Source organism: Chlorocebus sabaeus, chromosome 24 (genome assembly GCF_047675955.1).
Source record: "Chlorocebus sabaeus isolate Y175 chromosome 24, mChlSab1.0.hap1, whole genome shotgun sequence".
NCBI classification, from domain to species: Eukaryota; Metazoa; Chordata; class Mammalia; order Primates; family Cercopithecidae; genus Chlorocebus; species Chlorocebus sabaeus.
In genome coordinates, this window is record NC_132927.1 from 53,512,016 (window position 1) to 53,531,234 (window position 19,219).

The following is a 19,219-nucleotide window of genomic DNA, read 5'->3' on the forward strand; positions in this document are numbered from 1 at the left end:
AAGCTTTATTCCATTTTAACCACTTTTGATTGGGAATACTTTCTAAATACACAGTTGCTTTCCTTTAAAATAAAGGATTTGGTCAATGACTTCTTCTAGTGATGCAGGATGTTGTTCTGAGCATGTTTCCACTACTACCTTATGGTACAATGATGCCTTCAAGGTCTATTGGAATGACCTTATGCTAAATGACTCCAAACTCCTAAGTTTTGTGGGGTTTTTGTTTGTTGTTTTGTTTTGTTTTAGACGGAGTCTCACTCTGTCACCAGGCTGGAGTGCAGTGGCGTCATCTCGGTTCACTGCAACCTCTGCCTCCCGGGTTCAAGCGATTCTCCTGCCTCAGCCTCCCGAGTAGCTGAGACTACAGGTGCACACCACCATGCCTAGCTAATTTTTGTATTTTTAGCAGAGATAGGGTTTCATCATGTAGGCCAGGATGGTCTTGATCTCTTGACCTTGTGATCCGCCTGCCTCAGCCTCCCAAAGTGTTGGGATTACAGGCGTGAGCCACCGCGCCTGGTCAAGTTTGTTTGTTTTTTTGTTTGTTTGTTTGTTTATCATTGTTCTCTCTTCTCTTGCTCTTGACTTTTGCCCTTTTCACTGTACTTGCTTTCTTATTAGTCCTTTTTCCTTCTAACATGCTCCTGCTCATCTGCTGTGGGTTTGAAAATCAGGAAAGTGGCTTCTCCTTTAGGCTATTGGTTCAGCTGCTGCAACAGAGACCAGACAATAGTGACTTTACAAGGTTATTGCTCTCCCATGGGAAAATGCAAGGTGGTCAGCATTCTAGGGCACTTATCCAGGTCTTCTGGTGACTCAAGTTCTTCCTGCCTTGATACCCTGTCTCTAGGGGGTTGTCCTGGTCAGCATCATCAAAGCTGCCCTCTCCTCCACCCCATGTCCACATCCCAGTCTTCATAAAGGGGAAAGAGGAAGTAGAGAACAGCCAGCTTCCTTTTAAGGATGTGGCCCAGAAATTAAACCTATTACTTCCACTCATATCTCACTGGCTAGGACTTAGTTCATACCTCCACCTGGCTGCGAGGGGTTCTGGGATATGTGGTCTCTAGTAGGGAAGCCGTAAATCCAGGTTTTACCCTTGGGAGCTCTACTGCAAAAAGGAAGAGGGAAAGAAAAGGGGCTCTTAGCAGTCTCTGGCACACTGGATCTGTTGAAATTTTGTGTGGAGTAAGTAAAGGTGGGCTCTGATTGAAGACACAAGGCCATCTGCAGAAAAAGCCCCGCCCCTCCCCTCCCCTCCTCTTCCCTCCCTTTCTCTTCCCTCCCCTCCCCTCCTCTTCCCTCCCCTCCTCTTCCCTCCCCTCCCCTCCTCTTCCCTCCCCTCCTCTTCCCTCCCCTCCTCTTCCTTTCCCTCCCCTCCCCTCCTCTCCCCTTCCCTCCCCTCCCCTCCTCTCCTCTCCTTTCTGATGTAGATCTCTCTATATTGCGCAGGCTGGTCTTAACCTCCTGGCCTCAATAAATCCTCCTGCCTCAGCCTCCCGAGTAGCTGGGATTACAGGTGTGAGCCTCCGCACCTGGCTTCCATCCCCCTTTTCTGTACCTCTCTCTCTCTCTCTCTCTTTTTCTTTTTTTTTTTTTGAGACGGAGTCTCGCTCTGTCGCCCAGGCTGGAGTGCAGTTGTGTGATCTCAGCTCACTGTGAGGGTTACTCAGAGTCCTTTTGTTTATTTTATATTGTTCTGGATTATGTTCCCAGACCAGACATTGGAGGTTAACAATGCAGTCATGAAGACAATAACAGGCATAATCTTTCAGATTTGACAACTCAGGCCAAAGGCACTCCCACCCCAATACACAAGTAAAAGCATGATAAGTGTTTTCAGTGTCACAGGCCAGAAGGGCCTTTCTTTCGAAAGCCTCAGTTATTCATACCCATACACTTTTTTTTTTTTTTTCTTTTTTTTATTTTATTATTATTTTTTAAAACGGGGTCTCGCTATATTACCCAGGCAGGTCTCGAACTCCTGGGCTCAAGCTATCCTCCCGCCTCTGCCTCCCTGAGAGCTGGGATTACAGGCGTGAGCCACCGCGCCCGGCCCATACCCATACACTTTTACTGAGAACCTTCTACAAGCCTGACACTCATCTAGGTGGTTGGTTGGGACAATGGGGTCATCTCTTTCCCCACCACACAGCCCACCTGGCATCTTCATGGGTTCTCCTCCCTTCCATGGGTTCTTCTTCTCTTCCTTCCTTCCTTCCCTCCTTCCTTTCTTTCTTTTCTTCTTTCCTTCCTTCCTTCCTTCTTTCTCTCTCTCTTTCTTTCTTTCTTTTCCCATCTCCTCCCCTCTCTCCTTCCCTCCCCTCCCCTCCCCTGTCCCCTTCCCTCCCGTCCCCTCCCCTCTCTCCTTCCCTTCCCTCCCCTCCCCTCTCCCCTTCCCTCCCCTCCCCTCTCCCCTTCCCTCCCCTCCCCTCTCCTCCCCTCCCCTCACCCCTCCCCTCCCCTTCCCTCCCCTCTCCCCTTCCCTCCCCTCCCCTCTTTCCTCTCCTCCCCTCTCTCCTCCCCTCCCCTCTCCCCTTCCCTCCCCTCCCCTCTTTCCTCTCCTCCCCTCCCCTCTCCCCTCCCCTCTCCCCTTCCTTTCCCTCCCCTCTCCCCCCCCTCCCCTCCCCTCCCCTCCCTTCCCCTCTCCTCCCCTCCCCTCCCCTCCCCTCTCCTCTCCTCCCTCTCCTCTCTTCTCATCTCCTCTCCTTTGTGATGTAGGTCTCTCTATATTGCCCAGGCTGATCCCAACCTCCTGGCCTCAAGAAATCCTACTGCCTCAGTCTCCCAAGTAGCTGGGTTTACAGGTGTGAGCCACCACACCTGGCTTCTGTTCCCCTTTACTATATCTTTCTTTTTTTTTTTCTGAGACAGAGTCTCACTCTGTCACCCAGGCTGGAGTGCAGTGGTGCGATCTCAGCTCGCTGCAACCTCCGCCTCCTGGGTTCAAGTGATTCTCCTGCCTCAGCCTCCTAAGTAGCTGGGATTACAGGTGCCTGCCACCACACCTGACTAATTTTTGTATTTATAGTTGAGACTGGGTTTCATCATGTTGGCCAGGCTGGTCTCGAACTCCCGACCTCAAGTCATCTGCCCACCTCAGCCTCCCAAACTGTTAGGATTACAGGCATGAGCCACTGCACCTGGCCTCTCTTTATGGCATGTCGTTGATGTTTATCAGGCTTCTCCTCTAGGACGTGGATGGGGTTGGGTATGGGTTTAACAGCTGCTGTGATGATGAAGCAGAGAAGGAACAGACAAACCGCTTCTGTTGAGAATTTATGCTGTCCCACCAGACTATGAATAGCATAACTACAGCAACAACAATGAATCTTTGCAGAGCATTTATTTTGTATACAATATTTCATTTAATCCTCACAATCACCCTTTAAGCTTATGATTATTGTTTTTTCCCATTTTCCATATGCAAAAAAAAAAAAAAAAAAAAAAAATGAAGCACAGAGAGGTTAAGTCCCATATTTAGGTGGCCCAGCTGGGACTGAAACGCAGGCAGCTAGCATTCCCAGCGCTATTCTTGTATTGATCTGGTTTGTCTTTGTACCCGCCGGTCTTTATCCTAGAAGAGGAGAATACAAGTGTCACGGCAGAGGGGTCTGAGACCCCAACTAGCCCAGCCCTCTCAGAATTACAGATGAGAGGGAAAAAGAGAGATCAAGTGAGCTACCCAAGGTTGCACAGCATGATAGCCGCTAAGCAAGGGCTGGAACCTAGACCCTGATGCCCTGTTGCCACTGAAGAATAGATGGTCAAAAGCCTTCCTGTCCCGTGAATGAAAAAGATAAAAGAATCAGTGGGCCGGGCACGGTGGCTCACGCCTGTAATCCCAGCACCTTGGGAGGCTGAGGTGGGCAGATCACGACGTCAGGAGATCAAGACGATTCTGGCTAACACGGTGAAACCCCATCTCTACTAAAAACACAAAAAATTAGCCAGGCGTGGTGGCGGGTGTAGTCCCAGCTACTCAGGAGGCTGAGGCAGGAGAATGGCGTGAACCTGGGAGGTGGAGCTTGCAGTGAGCCGAGATGGAGCCACTGCACTCCAGCCTGGGCGACAGAACGAGACTCTGTCTCGAAGGAAAAAAAAAAAAAAAAAAGAGTGGGTGAGTGACTGCATAATGGATAGACTTTGACGGAATGTGTCTATGTGGCTTACCCTTGGGTCTTCCTGGGGTGGCTGGGTCATGAGAACCAGGGGGTCAGAGGAAGAGGGAGATGACCAGGGTGTGCCAGTCTGGCAGGGTTGTGTGGAAGGGGGTGCTCTGCTGCTGGTTATGGGGAAATCAACCCATGAAAGCATAACCAGCCTTTGAGCCCATCCTCTGGCACCTTGTGTTCACACGACTTCCTCTGTGGCCTTCTTATCATATTGCTAACAGCGCTAACTGGTGAAAGGGCGTCACTTTCAGAGAGCGCTGGGCAGTGGCTCCTCTCCCATTAGATGTCTCCCATTATCTGGTACTGCGAGTGCCAGATAATGTCTATGACATGAATGTGCCGAGGCTCCTGCCTGGGAGGGAGAGGCTGTTTACTACTGCCCCTTGTTTTGCACACTGATCTTTGGGGGTTGCAAACGCTGGCACCTGTCCTCAGGGTCAAAACCAGGGTCTATATAGCAGAGTGGTCAGGACTTTGATGAAACTCTGAGACCTGCAGGAGTGTGGCCCACCGCAAACTGGAAATGACCCAGCCCACTCCCTTGGGCCTCCCGGGTGGGGCTGTGGCCAATTGTAGATGGCTCCTTTGTTGGGGAAGAAGGAGTCTGGGTAGCAGCTGGGTACCAGCCACTGGGCTGGTGCCAGGACCGGGTCCTTGGGCGGGGCAGAGGGCTACCTTTGTGGGAGTGGGGTGGCTTTTCTTGCTTCTGGCTGATGGGACTAAGGAGACTGGGAAAGGGGACAGGCCTCAGGGAGGGCGAGGGGAGGTGGCAAAGGAGCTGCGGAGGCCCAGTGCATCAGGGGAGCTGAAGCAAGCTGGAACCAGGGACCGGCAGCCTTGTGCGTTTAAGATGGTAATTTGCAGATGGTTCCTGGTAGCTACAGGGTCTCTGAGGCGGAGCCTGGGTCTTCGCGTAGGATCCGCCAGCCCGGGTTCCCCCGCAGGTCAGAGGAGCCTTGGGGCGGGGCCAAGGTTGGCCCCTGCTTGGGAGGAGCCGGGATGCCTCTCTCGTGGTGATGCAGAAGGGAATTTGCTGACACTCCCTTGCCAGGTGGGGCTGGCTTCGCCCGGCCGGCGAGGAGGAGGACCCGCTGGCAGTCTCCTCCCAGGTGGGGAGCGTGGAGCTTGTCACCGCAGCCTGGCGGCCTGAGCGCCGCGCCTGGGGCTGGGGCCGCGGTGCCGAGGACGCAGATGTGGTGAGCACGCGACGCGGGTGCAGTGACCCGGGCTGGTCGGGCCGGGAAGAAGGGGCGCAGGATCCAGGTCCCGCACGGGGAGGGGGCGGGGAAGGATTGCTTGTTTCTGTGCTTTCTGAGACCTTGCATTGGGAGGGATGGGGGTAGGGGAGACTGCGCCACAGTCCCTTGCCACGCTGGCTGTCTCTAGCTTGTACCCAGGAAAGGGTGGCTTGAGCCGCCCACCCGGGAGGGCGTGGCGTTAGTAGACCCGTCCTCTCCGGGTCGGGGGATGGAGGTGGGTAGGAGGTTTGCTTGCGGGGTCCCCGGCCTCCTGCCTGACAGCCAGGTGGGAGTTACCGCTCTGGGCTACCCTCTCCCCCACCCAGGGATTCCCCAGGGCTCTGCCGCCCACTCTCTGGGCTGGGACGGGAGGGGGCAATCTGCTTCGCAGTTATGGGTTATGACAACGTCACTGCTGCGCTGCTGCCGGGCTGGCTGGGCTCCTGGTCCCCCAGGGGAACAATGCCACCCTTTCCCCATGTGCTTCCAAAGAAAGGCTCTTGCCTCCCTACTCGCCCTGGCCTTGAGAGAGAAACATTGTGTTTGGATGAAGGCCCTGGGGAAACTGAGGCCCAGGGGTGTTGTGGCTTGACCAAGGTCACTGAGCAGGCCCTACAGAGCTGGCCTCCCAGGCACTGCCTTCACTGAATGCTGTCTGGAGGGGCAGGGACCCTTCTTTCTCTCTAGACCCTGGGGCCTCCCCCCATCCCAGCACCACATTTCCTCATCCCTGAGAATGCCAGGAGTTGCAACTTCTGCATGGGGCTCCAGGGTATCATGGGTGTAAGCAGGAATTAGATTGTCTGGGACAGGAGAAAATTGCTCATGAAAAACACTCATCTTAGCAGAGGGGGTGTGAGCCTGTGCCGTTCTTCTGGGTTCAAGGAAAGAATGAGAGTTGGCTTTGAGGAGAAGGCCCGTGCTGAGGGGGACAAGGAGATGAACTTTCTCCTTCAACAGCCTGCAGCACTCCAAGAAGACGTGGTTTCCCTCAAGAAGGGTCCATCTCTTAGCACCACCCTCTGTGATCACCTCATCCTCGTTCTCTCTCTGGCCCCGTCCCTGGGAGAAATGGGCTACATTCCATCTATTGCCCTCAGAAGTGAACTTTCCCCTCAGAAGTGAATTCACCTTTTTCTTCTCCCTGGGACAGATGACTTTCCCTGGAGGGAAACTGAGGCAAGGAGAGAGTGATATTTTAGAGCTGGAGCCAGATGAGGAAACTGAGGCACGGAGGGTGGCGTGAGTTCTGCAGGTCTCTTACCTACATGCAGGTCTCCTGACTCCCCAGCCACCAAAGGGCAGACTGGAGGGGCCTCTTCCTGTCTTCTCTTTGCACCTCACAGTCCCAGCACTGAGAAGCTGAGGCTGGGAGGGGCCTCCTGACAGGTGTGGAGGTCGATGACAGGGGACAGCACCGGCATTTTCTCCTTCTTCAAGATATGTTTTTTAGTTTCTTGGGAAGGAAGCAGCTTGAAGAGGGGAAATGAAGTCTCTTGGTTACCTTCCCATCATGCCCCCACAGGGGTACACAATTTCTGTAGGCCTGTCGGAGCCGAAAACAGGCATCCCTCCTGCCCAAGTGCCAGCAGCTGTGAGCATAGCTGGCTGGGGATCCACAGGTAGAGGGACTTCAGTTATCTCCCTGACAGCATCTCGAGATGAGGGGTTTGGGCCAGCACCTGTTTGCCCCAAGTGAAAGGAGTTGCCATGTGCCTGGCTCATGAATTGCTCCTTTTCAGACACCCTCTGAGCACAGCACCCCTGAAGCTGGCCCCTGCTGGCTTCACAGGAGCCTTGGGTTGCATGATGACCACCAGGAGCTGCTGGGGTGACCCTGTGGGAAGGGATGGGGTTCCCAGTAAACCAGATGGGAACCGGCTGCTTGTGGGATGACTGTATAGTGCCAGAGAGGAGAGGGCCCACCATACTGGAGGGAAACTACACGATATGTGTCCCTCCCAGCTAGCAGAGAAAGGGTCAGGCCTCAGAGAGGCCCCCTGGTGAGAACCAGACTTAAAGAGCAGAGAGCCTGGACCAAGCACCTCTATTGTCTGGCACTCTGCCCTCAACTTCTCTACCTGATAGCTAGACATGAAAACACCTTCTCCAGACGGGTGGGAGGGCTTTGGAAACTTGTCAAGTGTTTATTACAGATGGGAAGTATTATTCCTGGAGTCCCTGGTCTAGGTGGAAGCCATCTGTTTCCTGCCTCGATGGCGGAAACATGGTTGTTTCTTCTTTAGAGGATGCCCTCTCCCTCTGTGGCCAGCCTAGGGCACGCTTCTAGGCTGGGAAGGCAGGTCAGCCCTCCCCAGCCCACTTCAAGTAGTGCCTGGGGCCTTGAGGAGTTTCCTTCCCCTATCCCCAGCTGCCCATTACATTTAACATATTTAACAGGATGTTCACCCCTGTAAAATGAGGGTGTCTAGTGGCACAGTGGAGCTTCCTACAGGCCTGTACCTTCTCCACTGCCTCGACTCTCAAATCCCACGAACTCTGCTCTGATTCTTCCCGGGAAGCGGCGGGTGGAAGAACCATAAAGATAATGGGCATAAAGTGCTGGGAGCTGTTTGCACAGAGCGTCCAGTTTGCAGGAACCCACGTGGTGCTCAGGCCATGGGCAGGCTCACACTGGGAAAGGCTGTAATGAAAGTGCTCAGCGGAAGTGCTCAGCTTCCAGTGAGATCAGCAGCTTTTAGTGCCCTGTTTTGCCTGAGGTGGGGCCCCGATGCTCACTCTTCTTTCCTCTCGTGGGAGAGCAGTGGTTTTCACAGCTTACACATCAGCATGGGTGGTGTAAATGGAACTCCACATTCTTGCCCATGAGTTGGCTGGTGCAACTCCTGCAAGGTAGGGTTACAGGAGGAGCTGAGATGAGAATGTGGGCAGCTCATGAAGTATGGTGTGTCCTTGCTCTAGATCTGTCTGCATTGCTCAGGCCCAACCGAGGGTGGCTCTTAAGAAGAACAACGTGTGGCCAGTACTCCATGTTCTGTGTTTCTAGGGCAGGATATGTACTCAAGCTGCCACACTCCTTGCCAGCACCCCTGGGACTGGTGCTGAGACATGCAGAGGCAGAGTGGGCGGGGAAGGGGTGCCTCATTGTCACCTCCTCCCTCCTTCTAGTCATTAGTAATGCTTCCCAAAGGGAAACCAAAGCCTAGATCTGCTTAGAAAGGCGGGACTAGGACCCAAGTGTCCTGGGTTCCCACCTTCTGCTTTTCACAACCTTCCACTCTGCCATTTGACACGAGCACCCTGAAGATGAGATGGGAAGAGCTGGGCTGGAGGTGAGTGAGTCATGCCCAGCCCTGTGCCTGTAGACCTTCATTCCTGCCAAGCCAGGGCCTCTGGTGTCCTTAGAGGATCAGAGGCAGAAAGACCAGGCCGGCTTCCAACAGGAAACCAAACTGTCCCCTCCCCATTACTAAGTGGCCTGGCCAAGCAAGGTCCTAAAGACAGAAGCCTTCTCCTCACTCTGGCTGGGTCTTCTCAGAGTTGTGCCCAGCCAGGGGCATGCTGGCCTCAGGCCATGGAGTCGCAGCAGAAGAGAAAGTGACCCTAAGGTCTTTGGAGAGATAGGTGGGCAAGATGAAGCTGTGCGTGGTCCGCTGGGATACTGGCTGTCTGTTGGGTTTTGGGTGTTGAGGCCTCATTGCCTTGGGGTGTCTGAGTGGCAGTGATTTGGCCATAGACTAGAAACGCTACAGAGGGCAATGGAACATAGACACAGGGCCCTGTGGGGAAATCAATCCTGCTTTGATGGGGGGCATGGAAGCACAGAGGACCTGTCACATATGGACTCACTGCCTGGGGGAGCACTTGGGAGCTGCGTTCCCACCTGTTTCATTACCTGCTCACTTCACTTCTGTGAGTCTTCCATTTGCAACATGGTGAAGCAATTCCCTCCACACAGAGCCATTGGGAGGATGAATGGGAGGAAGCGGAAAGGTGCCCAGCATGGTGCTTGGTAACCAGGAGTCACCTTCTTTCCATTTGTTCATCCCTCTGCCTACTGAGTGGCCAGCTGTCCAGGGACCTCTGGGATGGCAATCATGTTTTTTTGTTGTTGTTTTTTTCTGAAACAGTCTCACTCTGTTGCCCACTCTGGAGTGCAGTGGCACTATCTCGGCTCACTGCAACCTCCACCTCCCAGGTTCAAGCGATTCTCCTGCCTCAGCCTCCCGAGTAGCTGGAATTACAGGTGTGCACCAACACATCTGGCTAACTTCTTTGTATTTTTGGTAGAGACAGGGTTTCAACATGTTGGCCAGGCTGGTCTTGAACTCCTGACCTCAGGTGATCCGCCCATCTCAGCCTCCCAAAGTGCTGGGATTACAGGAGTGAGCCAACATGCCCAGCCAGACCATGCTTTTTTGATGACACCAAACAATATCCAACAATGGCTGACCAACAATGTCGACTGCTCCAGGCACTGTTAAAACTGAACTGTCTCCTTCAAAAAGGCTTCAGGCCATGGATGGTGGCTCATGCCTATAATCCCAGACTTTGGGAGGCCTAGGAGGGAGGATTGCTTGAGCCCAGCAGTTCAAGACCAACCTGGGCAATATAGAAAGACCCTGTCTCTACAAACAAGTGAAAAAATTAGCCAGGCCTGTAGTCCCAGCTACTCAGGAGGCTGAGGTGGGAGGATAACTTGAGGCCAGGAGGTTGAGGCTGCAGTGAGCTCTGATCGCACCACTGCACTCCAGCCCAGATGACAGAGCAAGACCCTGTCTCAAAAAACAAAACAAAACAAAAAAACAAAAAGGCTTCTCACATCCCTGAGGACCTGGCAGAGGGGGAATCTTCTTAGAACCAAAGGGATATGTGTGTGTGTGTGTGTGTGTGTCTGTCTGTCTGTCTGTCTGTGTGGTGTGGGCAGAGAGTGTCCTTCCATACAATGAACAAGCTGTTGCTGGACCAGGGATCCCTCCTTGGCTGGGGCCTCATGTGCCCAGGAGTGTCAGCTAGGCCTGGCTTGGGGAGACCTTCTCAGGCAGCAGAACAACAGCCTGAACGATGAGCCTGGCTTGAGGCCCTGGAGCCACTCAGCGGCCTCACATTCCCTGTCATTACTCTTTAATCCTCTCCACGCCTTAGGAGAGAAAGCAAATCTGAGTCACCCGCTCAGTAGATTAGAAAGCTGTGGCTTGACAGGTTGTGACAGCCACAACCACACTCACACACAAAGTAGCAGAACCCAAACTGGGGCCGTGGCCAGTCTGTGTCCAGGGGAGCCATCTGTGCGCTGTCCTCCCAAGCGCAGCTGACACATCCTGAGCTCACCTCGTACTGCTGGGGCTGGTGGTTTTGCTGAAGTTGCTTGAGACAAAAAGACTTGGAAGAGAAGGTCGTGCGTTTCTCCCCTTCCCCTCCACTCTGGGCAGGGAGCCCAGAACCAGGTTCTGCTGAAGGACATCTCGTGTCACGGGAGCAGGGAAGGTGGAAGGCTAGGATTCCTACCCCGCCCCCACCTAGATTCCAAGGGGCTGAGCCAAGGCAAAGGAAGGGGACTTGGCCTAGCCAGGCCCAGGCCTCACACTCCGTGGAGGGGCTCCTTGGGGCCCTGGCCCAGGCACATGCATACAGCTTGTGCTGCACGGAGCAGCCAGGGAGGAAGGGACAGGAAGCCCCTGGCCTGGATCACAGAGCTACCAAGTGGAGGAGCAGAAGGAGCCCCAGTCCCAGTGCCCTCCTGTGTGGCTGGGGAGGGAACCCAGACCATCACAGCCGTGATCTGTTCCCAGAGACAGGGACAGAGGAGGAGAAGTGAGTGGGAAGGGCAGGCTTTCCGACTCAGCCCTATCCCAGGTCCCGGTGTCCCTGTGACTCTGCCCACTTCCCCTGGGAGTTACCTTTGAACCCAGCTCTGACCCAGAGGCTGCCATTGAAGGCTCATCTTGGACTAAGCCCAACCTGCCTTTTCCAGTGAGGTTCCCTTCCCACATGCTCTGCTCCCACTCAGGGGTTATTTGTGTGTGGGGAGGGGAGATGTGTCAGATGCCCTTGAAGTTTTTACAAAATACACATGCCTGGCTTTTCTGCCCCATCTCACCCCAGCTTGGCTAAGAACCATTGCTCTGGCAAATCAAACGTGCCCTGGACTGTCTGAGCCACTGCCTCTCCCCATCCTAGTCCTGGTCCTTATCTCTATCCTCATCTGTTCATCTTCCTGCCCTTCAAAACCCAATTCAAATGCTACCTCCTTGATGAAGCCCTCCCTGGATCTCAGCCAGATGAGATCTTAACAGCCTTGAATGCCCTTAACACATTGAGTCTCTCTCTTCTGCTAGAGAGTGAGCTCATCCTTTCACTTTTCAAGTGTTCATTGAGTGCCAGTCACACAGAGACCCTTCAGTAATTCATGGGGAAGGGGATGGGTAAACAAGGAAATGACTTAATGACAATAGCTTGAAAAAATCATAACATTCTGTGAAAATAGCAATACAAAGCTCCTTGAGACATTCTGGCAAGAATGCTAGTAAAGCTGAATGTGTATATGCTTTATGACCAATGGTTTCACATCTAGGTATACATTACCTAGAGAAACTCACACATGTGTTCAAGGAAACAGCTCTAAGGGTATCTAGGGCAGCAATGCATGAAATGCAAAAAAAGGAGGTCTTGGCTGGACTCTGTGGCTCACACCTGTAATCCCAGCACTTTGGGAGGCCCAGGTGGGAGGATTACTTGAGCCCAGGAGTTTAAGACCAGCCCTGGCAACATAGCAAGACCCTGTATCTACTAAAAAAATATTAGCCAGGTGGGGTGGTGTATACCTGTAGACCCAGCTACTTGGGAGGCTGAGGTGGAAGGATTGCTTGAGCCCAGGAGTTTGAGGTTTCAGTGAGCCATGATCACGCCACTGCACTACAGCATGGGCAACCAAACAGAAAAAAAAAAGAGAGACCTCAACCTCAATATCTGCAATAATAGAATAATGAATAAAACTGTGATACTGTAGCAGGGCGCGGTGGCTCAAGCCTGTAATCCCAGCACCTTGGGAGGCCGAGACGGGCGGATCACGAGGTCAGGAGATCGAGACCATCCTGGCTAACACAGTGAAACCCCGTCTCTACTAAAAAATACAAAAAACTAGCCGGGCCAGGTGGCAGGTGCCTGTAGTCCCAGCTACTCGGGAGGCTGAGGCAGGAGAATGGCGTAAACCCGGAAGGCGGAGCTTGCAGTGAGCTGAGATCCGGCCACTGCACTCCAGCCTGGGAGACAGAGCGCGACTCCATCTCAAAAAAACAAAACAAAACAAAAAAAAACTGTGATACTATGCAGCAGTTAAACTATGTGTAATTGGGGAATTTTATTTTGTATAAATTATACCTTAGCAAAGCTGATATATATGTGCATACACATATGGATATATTGTGTATTAACATGAATAAATTTCAAAAACAGTGTTGCAAAAAAAGGAAATTTCAAAATAATACCATTAGTGAAACTTTAATTTTCTTTCTTTCTTTTTTTTTTTTTGAGACAGGGTCTTACTCTGTTGCCCAGAGTGGAGTGGTGCGATCTTGACTCATTGCTGCCTCCACCTCTTAGGCTCAAGCGATCCTTCCACCTCAGCCTCCCGAGTAGCTGGGACTATAGGTGCACACCACCACACCCGGCTAACTTTTTTTTTTTTTTTTTTTTTTTGGTAGAGATGGGTTTTTGCTACGTTTCCCAGCCTGGTCTCAAATTCCTGGGCTCAAGTGATCCACCCATGTGGGCCTCCAAACATGCTGGGATTACAGGTGTGAGCCACTGTTCCTGGCTGAAAAGTTAATTTTCATAAAAATCGCAAAACAGTACTAGCTATGATTTATGGATTTACTAATTTCTCTTGCAATGCCTACCAAGCTGATGCTTGTAGTGCTTTGGAGAGAGTAGGAGCTGAGACTGAAAGAGGAAAAGGAAGGGCTTCTAACCTGTCAGTAACACTTCGTTTAACAAAGAATAGCTGAAGCAAAAATGACAGAATGTTTACATTTGTTAATTCAATTGGTTTAAATGAATTGTTCGAAGTTGAAGAAAAGTAATCTGAGATGTCTATGGAAAGGTGCCGACATCTCCCTGGGGAGTCAGGAAAGGGTCCAAGAGGAGGTGATAGCTGGATGTGAAGGACTCGGGGAACTGGCAGGTTTCGCTGGGGTGGGGGAGTTGGGAAAAGCAGCCGTGGGTGCTTAAAGCCAGGGAATACCTGTGCCGGCTCTTTGCACGTCTGAAATGTTTGTTGACTGACTTTGTATCAAGCTGTGCCTCGGCTGCCCTCTCATCCTCTTCTCTGATTTCAGCTGTTCTATTTCTGAGTTGTGTACATAGTAAATAGAGTCCTGGGGGAAAAATCACGTGTCACTTTATGGTTTTTTAGAGATGAGATAATCTAATGGGGGTTAGGAGAGGATTGAGGCAAATATACAAAATTGAACATTAAAATGGGGAAATAGCCACTGATACAGAGAAAATAGAAAGAATTATTATTATTATTATTATTATCATCATTATTGGTACTGTGTTTGGCCATATGTAAATCCACTTGAAAACCAGCTGAAACTGATGATTTTCTGGGAAAATGTAAATCATCATTTTGACATCAGGAGAGGTAGAAAATCCCAACAGACCAATAATCACTGAAGAAACTCAGTTTTCATAAAATTCTCCTCCAAGAAAATTAAGGTTCAGATTACTTCTAGCTTCTATCAAATCTCCAAGGCACAGATAATGCCAATGTTATTTAAACTGCACCAACTACACCAAATCACAGAGAAGGAGAGATTCTAAATTATTCTATGAAGTACGAACAGCATGGATACCAAATCTTGTCAAAGACAGCACAAAAAGAGAAAAATGACTAAACAATCTTATGAATAGTGGTGCAAAATTCATAAATAGCAACAAATGGACACACACAGCATTATGTTACAAAAATGAACATACCGCAAGCAAGTGGGGCTATATTCCAGAAATATAGATTCCATAGTAGAAAAACTGTTAATGTAATTGAACAAACTAATAGCTCAAAAGAAATAAAAAATCATACAAGCAACTTCATAAGTGCTAAAAATGTCTAAAATGCATTCGATAAAATTCAACATGTCTCTGATGTTAACTCCTATGTCATAGGAATAGATGGATATTGCTTAACATGATTTTGTGTATGCCTGTGTGTGCTTGTGTGTGTGTGTGTGTGTGTGTGTATTCAGACATAAACACACAAGGAAAGAATGACCCCCATGACTGTAGTTCTTTAATACTACTCTAGAAGCACAAGCCAACACAAATTTTGAAAATATAAGTTATAAAAGTGCTAAATTTATCAAAATTGTAGACGATAAGATTGATGACTTGGAGAAAAAGGAACAAGATTGTCAACTGAAAAAAAATTAGAAATAATAAAAGAATATACCAACATGATTAGTAATAACTATTAGAAAGAAAAATATATAGCTTGTCTGTATATAAACAGACTTTAACTTTTTAAATATAATGGAAGAAATTTAAAATATCAGTAAAAGTGCTAAAATAACCAGTACTAAGTCTAACCAGAGGTGGCAGGAGCAGCTCTTAGGACTACTTTATTCTTGATTCCCTGGCACTTGGAATAGGGCCTGATACATAGTAGTAGATATTTGTCAAATGATGGAACTGCTTCACAGATTGATAAACAAAGCACACTTAATATGCAATAATAATAATAGTAAACACCACCATATAGTAGTTCCCCTGTGTGGCCACTGTCCTGTTCTTTACCTGTAGCCTAAGGTGTGATCTGTCCTGGAGAATGTTCCGTATGTGCTTGAGATAATGTGTATTCTGCTGCTGTTTGGAGGAGTTTTTTGCATATGTCTCTTAGGTCCAATTGGTCTATAGTGTTGTTCAAGTTCTCCATTTTCTTTTCTCTCCCTTCCTTCCTTCCTACCTTCCTTCTTTCCTTCCTTCCTTCCTTCCTTCCTTCCTTCCTTCCTTCCTTCCTTCCTTCCTTCCTTCCTTCCTTCCTTCCTTCTTTCCTTTCCCCTCCCTCCCTCCCTCCCTCTCTCTCTCTTTCTTTCTTTCTTTCTTTGAGTTTCACTCTTATTTCCCAGACTGGAGTGCAATGGCACGATCTCAGCTTACCGCAACCTCCACCTCTCGGGTTCAAGCGATTCTCCTGCCTCAGCCTCCCGAGTAGCTGGGATTACAGGCATGCACCACCAAGCCTGGCTAACTTTGTATTTTTAGTAGAGATGGGGTTTCTCCATGTTGGTCAGGCTGGTCTTGAACTCCCGACCTCAGGTGATCCACCTGCCTCAGCCTCCCAAAGTGCTGGGATTACAGGTGTGAGCCACCGTGTCCTGCCTAGTTCTCCATTTTCTTATTGATCTTCTGTCTGGTTGTTCTATCCATTATTGAAAGGAGTACTGAAATCTCCAATTATTATTGCAGTGTTGTCTATTTCTCCCTTCAGTTTTGTCAATATTGCTTCATATATTTGGGTGCTCTGCTGTTAGGTGCATATGTATTTGCAATTGTTATATCTTCCTGGTAAATTGACCCTTTATCATTATGTAATAGCCTCCTTTGTCTTTTGTGGCAGCTTTTGACTGATATAAATACTGCCATCCTTGCTCTCTTTTGGTTACCATTTGCATGGAATGACTTTTTCCATTCTTTCACTTTCCACTTATGTGAGCCTTTACATCTAAGGTTGAACCTCTTGTGGGCAGCATATATTAGCTGTGTCTTTCTACACCCCTTACCTGTAATAACTCATTTAATCCTCACAATAACTCCATGCAGATGGCGTTATTGTTATCTCCATTTTTAGATGAGGAACCTGAGGCACAGAAAGGGTAGGCAGCTTATCCCAGGTCCAGTAGAGTGGAAATTTGAACCAAGCACTCGACTCTGAGTTTATGCTCTTTGTATCCATCCTCCTACATAGTCAAATTGGAACTTTGAATTTAGAGGGAGGATTTTTAGGTAGGGGAGCAGGAAATGGATTATTCAAATATGACTTTGGGACAACTGTGTAGCCCCTTGAAAAAAATAATAAAGTTGAGCCCTACCACAATCCCTGCATCAAAATAAATTCTGGAGGTGACAAATATATTTCAAAAAGAAAGAAGAAAGCCAGGTGTGGTGGTGCGTGCCTGCAGTCGCAGCTACTTGGGAGGCTGAGGCAGGAGAATCACTGGAGTCCAAGAGTTCAAGGCTGCAGTGAGCTATGATTGTGTCACATAAGTACTCTAGCCTGGGCCAACAGAGTGAGGCCCTGCCTCAAAAAAGAATAAGACAAAGAGGAAGGAGGAGGAAGAAGAAGAGGAAGAGGAGGAAGAAGAGGAAGAGGAAGAGGAGGACGAGGAGGAGGAACAACAACAACAACAACAACAGGAGGAAGGAAAAGAAGAAGAAAAGGAGAAAGAAACCTTCAAGTCCCTTTCCTCAGCTGCCTCGAAGGTGCTCCGTCCTTCCGAGGAAGTTAAGGCCGCGTTGGGATGAGGCCCTCACTTCATCCGGCGACTAGCACCGCGTCCGGCAGCGCCAGCCCCACACTTGCCTGCGCTATGGCCTCCGTCTTCCGAGCTCGCCTGCATCTACTTGGCCCTCATTCTGCATGACGATGAGGTGTCTGTCACGGAGTATAAGATCAAGGCCCTCATTAAAGCAGCTGGTGTAAATGTTGAACCTTTTAGGCCTGGCTTATTTGCAAAGGCCCTGGCCAATGTCAACATTGGGAGCCTCATCTGCAATGTAGGGGCTGGTGGACCTGCTCCAGCAGCTGGTGCTGCACCGGCAGGAGGTCCTGCCCCCTCCACTGCTGCTGCTCCAGCTGAGGAGAAGAAAGTGGAAGCAAAGAAAGAAGAATCCGAGGACTCTGATGATGACATGGGCTTTGGTCTTTTTGACTAAATCTCTTTTATAACATGTTCAATAAAAAGCTGAACTTAAAAAAAAAAAAAGAAACCTTCAAGAATACAAGTGGAAAATATGGGCAAATACTTTCATGATTCTCAAATGGGAAAGGCTTTTTAAGCAAGTCCCAAGGATGCCATAAATAAAGTCAAAAAGAGATGAATGACAATTTGCAGTACACATGACAAGAAGTCAGTTGCCTTAATTTAGAAAAACTTCTTTAAAAATCAATAAGAAATTAGAAAGGATGGATGCAGACAAGTCACAGAAAAACAAGTGCAAAGGCCGATCAGTCAATAAACATGAAAACATGTCTGTCTTTTTTGACAACTGAATTACAAATTGAAACAAGATACCATTTTTAAACTCACTGTAAAAATCCAACAATCTGATCATGCACACTGTGTGAGGGTGGAGAAAAACAGGCACTCATGAGTTGCTGGGGCAGAGAAAACTGGTTCACCCTCATTGGAGGACAATTTGGCAATATCTGTCAGAATGTTAGGTTCACGTAAGTTTTGACCCAGGGATATCCTCTAGCTGGCATCATATATGTGCACAAAGATATAGAGTCAAAGATGTAGGCTGGGCGAGATGGCTTATGGCTGTAATCCCAGCACTTTGGGAGGCTGAGGCAGGCGGATCACCTGAGCCCAGGAGTTTAAGACCAGCCTAGGCAACAAAGTGAGACTTCATCTCTACAAAAATTAAAAAAAAAAAAATTTAGGCCGGGTGCGGTGGCTCACGCCTGTAATCCCAGCACTTTGGGAGGTCGAGGCGAGCGGATCACCTGAGGTCGGGAGTTCTAGAGCAGCCTGACCAACATGGAGAAACCCCATCTCTACTAAAAATCCAAAATTAGCCGGGCTTGGTGGCACATGCCTGTAATCCCAGCTACTTGGGAAGCTGAGGCAGGAGAATCGCTTGAACCTGGAGGCAGAAGTGGCAGTGAGCTGAGATCGTGCCATTGCACTCCAACCTGAGCAACAAGAGTGAAACTCCATCCAAAAAAAAAAAATTAGCTGGTGGGTGCCTGTGGTTCCAGCTACTTGAGAGGCGGAGGTGGAAGGATCGCTTGAGCCCAGGAAGTTGAGGCTGCAGTGAGCTGGGGTTGTACCACTGCACTCCAGCCTGGGCAACAGAGTATGACGCTGTCTCAAAACAAACAAACAAGAAAAAACAAAGATATTCATTACAGAGTATGACGCTGTCTCAAAACAAACCAACAAGAAAAAACAAAGATGTTCATTACAGCTTTGCTTGTGCAGCAAAAAATGTAGAAATAACCTAAATATCAATCAACAAGGACAGATTCACAGAAATTGTAGTGCATTGGTTCAGTGGAACACTATGAGCTATTAAAAGAATGGAGGAATCTGTGTGGTATGCAGAGATGTGTGATGTATGTTAATTAGCAAAGCAAATGTAAGTACAGGGAATATGTTCCTGGTTGGGTTTAAAATAAAGATGCAGGCATAGATAGATGTGTGTGTGTATGTGTGTGTGTGTGTGTGTGTGTGTGTGTGTGTGTATGTATGTTCATATTTCTGGAAAAACTTCTCAGGAAAATTTAGGAAATGATGATATTTATGTTGGAGAGTGGGATATAGGTCTGAGATGTCCCTACATCCCTCCATGCCATGTTTCTTTTTTCTTTCTTTCTTTCTTTTTTTTTTTTTTTTTTTTTTTTTTGGAGACAGGGTCTTGCTCTGTCACACATGCTGGAGTGCAGTGGTGCTATCATGACACTGCAGCCTCAACCTGCTGGGTTTAAGCAATCCTCCCACCTCAGCTTCCCGAGTAGCTGGGACTGCAGGCGGACATCACTACACCCAGCTAATTTGGTTTTTTTTTTTTTTTTGTACTTTTTGTAGGACTGGGTTTTTGCCGTGTCTCCAAGGCTGGTCTCTA

The 19,219-nt window shown here is 49.3% G+C and overlaps 1 protein-coding gene across 6 annotated transcripts in view; it reads left to right on the top strand.

Annotated features, from left to right (window-relative positions):
* Nucleotides 1–5,157: 5,157 nt before the first annotated feature.
* The window catches only part of TMEM63C (transmembrane protein 63C), a 74,833-nt gene continuing 60,771 nt past the window's right edge, over nt 5,158–19,219 (top strand). For 4 of the 6 annotated variants that reach the window (XM_037984314.2, XM_037984316.2, XM_037984313.2 and 1 more), the window contains exon 1: nt 5,161–5,371. The gene's annotated coding sequence lies outside the window, so the exon portion shown is untranslated. Of the gene's footprint in view, nt 5,372–19,219 lie in introns of all 6 variants that reach the window. The other 2 variants (XM_037984318.2, XM_037984317.2) reach the window with 2 other exon arrangements.